The following is a 6,212-nucleotide window of genomic DNA, read 5'->3' on the forward strand; positions in this document are numbered from 1 at the left end:
TTTTCTTCATCTTTCTGAGTTGTGTTTTAATATTCCTGGGGGAAAATGTAACTACGGGCACATACCTGCGTGCACGGACGAAAAACTGCGACGTGAGGGCCGCAGGGACCTCTCCAGGTGCAGGCTGGAGGAGCGTCTCCGTGCACAACCAGCGCGGGAACGTTGTCGGATGAAAACGTGCAACCGCCGCCCGAAAGGTGGAATTGAACCACTCTGTCGCTAGACAGCTACAGGTTTGAAGCCTGCACCCCAGACCACTGAGGATCATCCGGGCGGAGTCCCTCCTCCCCGAGAAGCTATATAAAGCTCATAAATCCTTAACTTTTAGACTCATGGTGATTTGTGGAGAGTGTAGTTCGGAAGGCTATGAAATAGTTACTTTGAATAGTTGTAATTTTCCTATCTCTTTCTTAGATAGATTTCTTCCAAAATGTTGTCTCTGCCCTATATAACGTGAGTCATCCTCGCGCAGGACATTGCTCATTTAAATGGCGCTGAGCATTCTGGGAAGGGGCGCCTACGGACCTGGCTGCCTGTTAAAGGGCGAAGAGACCCTTTTTCCAAAGTGAAAAGTCAGTGTTTTAAGAGGAGATACTCAGAGTTCAGCATTCAGAAGTCCCTTCCTGGAAAAATACGAATTCTACTCCTGCGGAGGAGTGGGCTTCTGTCAGAGTCTGACTTGTCCCGGCCCCGGAGCCTCTGGGCTGGCAGCTATGAGGCTGGTGCGACACCTGCTGTTCTTCTGTGGAACTGCGGGGACCTACGGAGTCCTGTGTTCGTTCAATGTTTATCGAACGTCCACTGAGTCCCAGGCACTGTCCTACATGCTGGGGATGAAACACATCCTGTCCCCATCGAGTTTAGATGTTAGACACCATCAGTTTCTGCAACTGCGTTTTATGATTGGGGAAACCGAAGCTCAGAAAGGGGTAGTACCATACCCCAGTTCACACGGTCCATCCAACCTGTGCCGTCGTAATTATTGTTACAAGAAGGGTGACCCTTTTATAACCTAAGTTAGTGATCTCTTGATAACAATATTTTCCCGCATGAAGCTCTTCCATGACTTCCATCTTAGAGTAAAAGTCAAAGTTCTCACCCCAGTTTACAAATCTCTATAATAGCACCTTTCACACCTCTGACGCTGTCTGCTAGCCACTTCCCTCACATACCTGGCTTCGGGCATACAGGGGTCTTGCTGCACACATCAGGCATGTTACCTCCTAAGGACCTTTGCATTTGGTGATCCTGCAGCCTGGATCTCCTTTCTTCCACATGTTCACATGGCTCACTGCCTCCCTTCACTCTGGCCTCTGTTCAAACATCGCCACTCAGTGAGGCCTTCCCGAATGACTCAATTTAAAATAGAAAGCCCTGTCACTGTGTCCACTTACGCTGCTGGACTTTTCTCCATCATCCTCATCACCACCTGCCATATTCTACGTCTATTTGCTTATTGTCTGTCTGCTCCCACTAGAATATCAGCTCCACGAAGACCTAGACCCTGGGCTTCCCAGCACAGAGGGTGTCATCTTGAAGACAGAGTGGGTCACCAAGAACATTCAGGAATTCTTACGGGTGGCCCAGGAGTTCAAGCATGACAGATTTGTGACCTGCTCAGAGAAGATCCATGTGGTTGTGACCAAGACGCCTCTCTCTTCCCAAAGAGGCCAGCCTTGGAGCTCATGCAAAGTTGACTGCAGCTGTTCAATGTCAGCCCCTACCAGCTGCAGAGCAAGTGCTTGAAGACCATGCCCTTGGAGCCTAGTACCCCCGTGGACTTCTAGCTGCTAACTCAGCAGGTGATCCAGTGCATCTATGATATTCCCAATACTGCCAAGCAGCTGGTCACCATCACTGCCTGAGAAAAGAAGCAGTGACCACTCTCCCTATACCCTCACCTGCACCCTGGGATCTTATAGGCCATGGGGCTGGGCCACCCCAGACACTAATCCTCACCCCAACAGAGCCACTGGCACAAGTGCCCTTAGTTCTGTCTCTCTCCCCTGGCAGCCAGGAGCCACAGTACCCATCCCCCTTGAGCCCCGAGGGATGGGGAGGTAGGGTGGCAGGAGTTTCTGTCTCCCGCATTCCATGTACCTCCCCCTGTACATAGCACCCCCTCCCTTCTAGTGTGCAGGGGCCTGCAAGCCATCACCCCCAGCTGGGCTGGCCAGTTAGCTCAGATGGATTCCTCTACCAGCCAGTGGCCAAAAAAAAAGGCATCACTCCCAGCCCCTTGCCCACTGGAGCACCTTCAGCAAAGGGTCAGTCAGGACACTCCAAGTGGGGAAGCTCCCCCTACATGCGCCCCACCCCCATGAGCCAGCTCAGCCTTATGTGGGGGTGCTGAGTGGGGGCATCCCCCTCCTTTGTACTTAATCTCTGTGGATGTCCCCACCCTGTAGCCACCAGCCTTCTTGCTGCTCTTTCCTTTAATGGCAAAGGGCCCCTGCCTAGGGCACAGAGCCCAACCTGTGTGCCGGGGTCCCCAGCAGCAAGCACTGTTATAACTTGTTTTCTCTCTCTTCTCCCCACCTCTTAATTTTAACCTTGTGGTAACTGAGTGTCCCTGCGTGCCTGCATGTGAGTGTGCGGGCAGCAATGACGTTCCGGAGGCCTGGTCCATCTGGAGTTTTGAAGGGTGAGGGGACCAGAGCAGTGGGAACAGCGTTGGGGGTCAGCCTCCCTCCCCCACCTGGGGCCCTGGACTGCTGAGGTAACCAGCCGTGATCCTGCCCGCTGCTTCTCCTCATCGCTGCCCCCACTTCTCTATGAACTTGAAACGAGAACCACTTCCCTCCATCTGTCCTCCCTTCCCTTGTGCAGGGCTAATGTGTTCCAGCTGGGGTGAGGACTGAGCACCTGAGCTTGGGGGCTGGCTCCCCAGGGTCCCCAACTCAGCTGGTGGCTGTAGAGCTGAGAGTTCCCTCCCAGTAACCTCTGCAAGGCCAGCATCCCCCCCACCACCACTTCATGCATCTGCTATGGCCCCAACCTCTGAAGGCCTGGGAGCCTCGCTGCAGCCTGGGAAGGCTGGAGAGGCAGACCACAGCACCTACGCACTGGCCCTTGTCCCCGTTCCACCTCTCCCCCAGGGGGCCAGGCCCTACCTGTGTGGTGGTGTGTGTGCTGACTGACAGGTCATGTGTCAGGTACATTGGTATCAAAAATAAATAAGTGACCATGAAAAAAAAAAAAGAGTATCAGCTCCATGAACCTATGGACTTTGTTTTTCTCATTGTTGTATCCCTAGTGCCTAAAATGTGCTTTCAGCATGGAGCAGATGTTCAGTAAATGTTTGTGGGGTGAATGAAAGAATATGATCACCATTTTCCCCTGAGCCTCAGTTTCCCCATCTGTATAACAGGACTAGTACACTAATCTTACTGGAGTAAGTGAGAGGTGCTCAGTAAAGGCTCTTTCAATCTTCGACCTGTTTCCTGCTTCCAGTGGGGGTGCCAGTGATGGGCTTGGGGGCTTTACTCATTCCTGGACCCATGATCTCAGCCGGTCCCTCTTCCCCAACTCTTTGATAGAGACAAATGGGTACTTGGTCTCATAAAAAGTGTAAATAAAGGCATCTACAGAAAAATTTGCTATTTTTTAAATTATATTTACTTCTTTTTCATTCATGTGGTAAAACCTATATATTAGGATTGCCATTTTAAGCTTTTTTTTTTTTCTTTTTTTTTTTGCGGCTGGCTGGTATGGGGATTGGAACCTGTGACCTTGGTGTTATTTAAGCATTTTTAAGCATAAAATTGCGTGGAATGAATTACATTCACAATGCTGTGTGACCGCAACCTCTATTTATTTCCAAAACTTTTTTTTTTTTAAGATGACCAGTAAGGGAATCTTAACCCTTGGCTTGGTGTTGTCAGCACCACGCTCAGCCAGTGAGCCAACCGGCCATCCCTATATAGGATCCGAACCCGTGGCCTTGGTGTTATCAGCACCGCACTCTCCCAAGTGAGCCACGGGGCTGGCCTTTTTTTTTTTTTTTTTAAATTTGCAAATTTAAAATATTGTTCCTGCTTGGCAAATCCATATTCAAGATAAGTCCCCTAAGCCCTCTCTGTTTTAATTAGCTGCTGCTAGGCACCCCCTGTATACAAATTCTGCAGCTGTAACTACTACTTGGAACATCGTTATCTGTCTCTGAAAATGTGACATGTGTCACTAGGGGCAAGTGAGATTTTAAGTGGTACACCAACAAACATTTTAAATGTTTATTTTTTTGTTTTTACTTATACTGTTACCTTCTGTTTCTGGCGAGCAATACTGGCGTCCTTTCAAAGTGGTGAAGTAACATTTCTTTTTAAAAGACATTTGCTTTGTTTTTTTTAAATAAACCAATTTAAAGAAAAATATTAGGTAAATAGCAGAAGGTGTGATATAACGATCATGAAGGTTGTGAGGGAATGACTGAGATTTGGGAAATGTCAGAACTAACAATAGCAGCTTCTGTTTACTAAGCATTTATTATATGCCAAACTTCATGCCAAGAGCTTTACATGTGGGTATAGTTATGGTGACAGTTTTCCATTTCAGTAAACTGAGGCTTTGAGAGGTGAAGTCACTTGCTCAAGGTCTCACAGCCAAGAGGTAGTGAAGGCAGGACTTAAACACAGGCCTGTGGATCTGTCTCCAGTCTCCCCTCTACCTCCTCCTCCTCCTCAGTTAACAGCTTTGGAAACTGAGGCCCAGAGAGGCCGTGAGGTCCTGTACGTGGTCCCAAGGCAGTTGGGGTGGACAGAAGTGGGCAGATGGGAGACATCTGGGAGGTAGTATACACATAGCTTCATGACTGATTAGATGTGGGAAGTGAGGAAGAAGGAGCCCAAGGTCATACCCGGGTGTCTGGCCTGGTGACAACGTGGGCAGTGGGGACGTCCCTGGATTGGAAATCAGATAGAATGAGGAAAAGTTTCGGATATGTTTGGCGGTGGAGGGAGTGGGGCACGGGGCAGTTTTGCAGAAGTCCCTGGACACCTGGGTCTAGGGCTCAGGTGAGATAGCTGCTCAGTGCGCAGAGTGTCTTGAGCCGAGGCTTGGCTAGCCCCGGAATGAGTGATCTCTCAGCGTCTTCCCCTCAATCATTTCATACTCTAAACACATGCTAGAAGGGTCTTCCGCAGAGATGGGGAAAGTTCTCCTGGAGTATCACTTAAGCGCTTTTCAGTGCAGGAAGGTGAAAGCTGGAGGGCGCCGGAAGCACAGGAGGCCTTGGGTTTTCCACAAGAGTCTTTATTACAGTGTAAATCCAAGCTCAGGCCTCGCCTGGGCCCCATGCAAAGCCCAGGCGTTGGGGCTAGTGGCGTCCAGGAGACGCCACCCCCTCACGGCGCCTCCAGCGGCGGGGTCACGGAAGTGCAGGGCGGTGCCCTGCCTAGTCAACTACAAGTCCTAGAAGGCCCTGCGGCCAAGGTGCCTCGCCTTTCCGGGACTCCTAGAGCAGTGCCTCTTGGGAAATGTAGTCCTGGCCGCTCAGGCAATTGGCGCAGATTCCCTGGTCTGAGCGATCCTGACACCCACCGGGGAATGACGGGCCGAGGCGGGGAGAGGATGGGGATGGATGGGAGATGGAGAGGGGCCAGAGGGCTGCAACGGGTGGGGGCAGGCGTTCCGCAGGCAGAGACACCCCTCTCATTCGGCTTTGGCTTTGGATCCAGACACTGCAGCTGCTGCTGAGGCAAGGGCTCCTGTCCCTGGGATCTTAGCTCGGATCCTGAGGGAGAAACGGGTGGGGTCACAAGGTGGGGCAAGAGACCGGGTGGGCATCTGGGAACTAAGAGGAAAGCTGGATGGGGGAACTAGCTAAGAGCCCAAGTCCCTACCCTCCACATAATGGCCTGTGTTGGAATTGTCTCTCACCCTTCTCAGAGAAAGGGGAATTCAGTCCCAGGGGACTTGGGGACAGGAAGCATAGAAAGAAAAAGTTCCCAAGCTCCCCCTTCCCCCTCCCTGTGCCCTTACTTAGCTTTGACGTGGCTCAGTTGACTGTTCACCAACCCCACATACTGGTCGATCTGGGCCTGGAGAGACCAAGAAGGGGTAAAAGAGGGATTGCAGGGGGTTCTTTGCCTTGGTTGGGGGGAGTGGCTCACCACCCCACCTTCAACTCTAAACCTAATAACGTACCCTTGGAAGTTAGTGGTTCAAGTTGTAGGGTCAGTCTGTTGGGCCCCCCTGTGTGTGGGGAGTGATGT

General features: G+C 51.1%; 1 long non-coding RNA gene and 1 other non-coding gene across 2 annotated transcripts; both read right to left on the bottom strand.

The window, feature by feature from the left end:
• Positions 1-188: 188 nt before the first annotated feature.
• On the bottom strand, positions 189-274 carry TRNASTOP-UCA. The gene has a single exon. It is a non-coding gene; the product is annotated as a tRNA-Tyr (tRNA).
• Positions 275-5,232: 4,958 nt separating this feature from the next.
• LOC103583846 lies at positions 5,233-6,042 on the bottom strand. Its single transcript, XR_549904.1, has 2 exons — positions 5,980-6,042; positions 5,233-5,731 (listed from the first exon to the last, which is right to left on the bottom strand). It is a non-coding gene; the product is annotated as an uncharacterized LOC103583846 (long non-coding RNA).
• Between the last annotated feature and the right edge of the window lie 170 nt (positions 6,043-6,212).

This window comes from Galeopterus variegatus, unplaced genomic scaffold, assembly GCF_000696425.1.
Source record: "Galeopterus variegatus unplaced genomic scaffold, G_variegatus-3.0.2 Scaffold29249, whole genome shotgun sequence".
Lineage (NCBI taxonomy): Eukaryota > Metazoa > Chordata > Mammalia > Dermoptera > Cynocephalidae > Galeopterus > Galeopterus variegatus.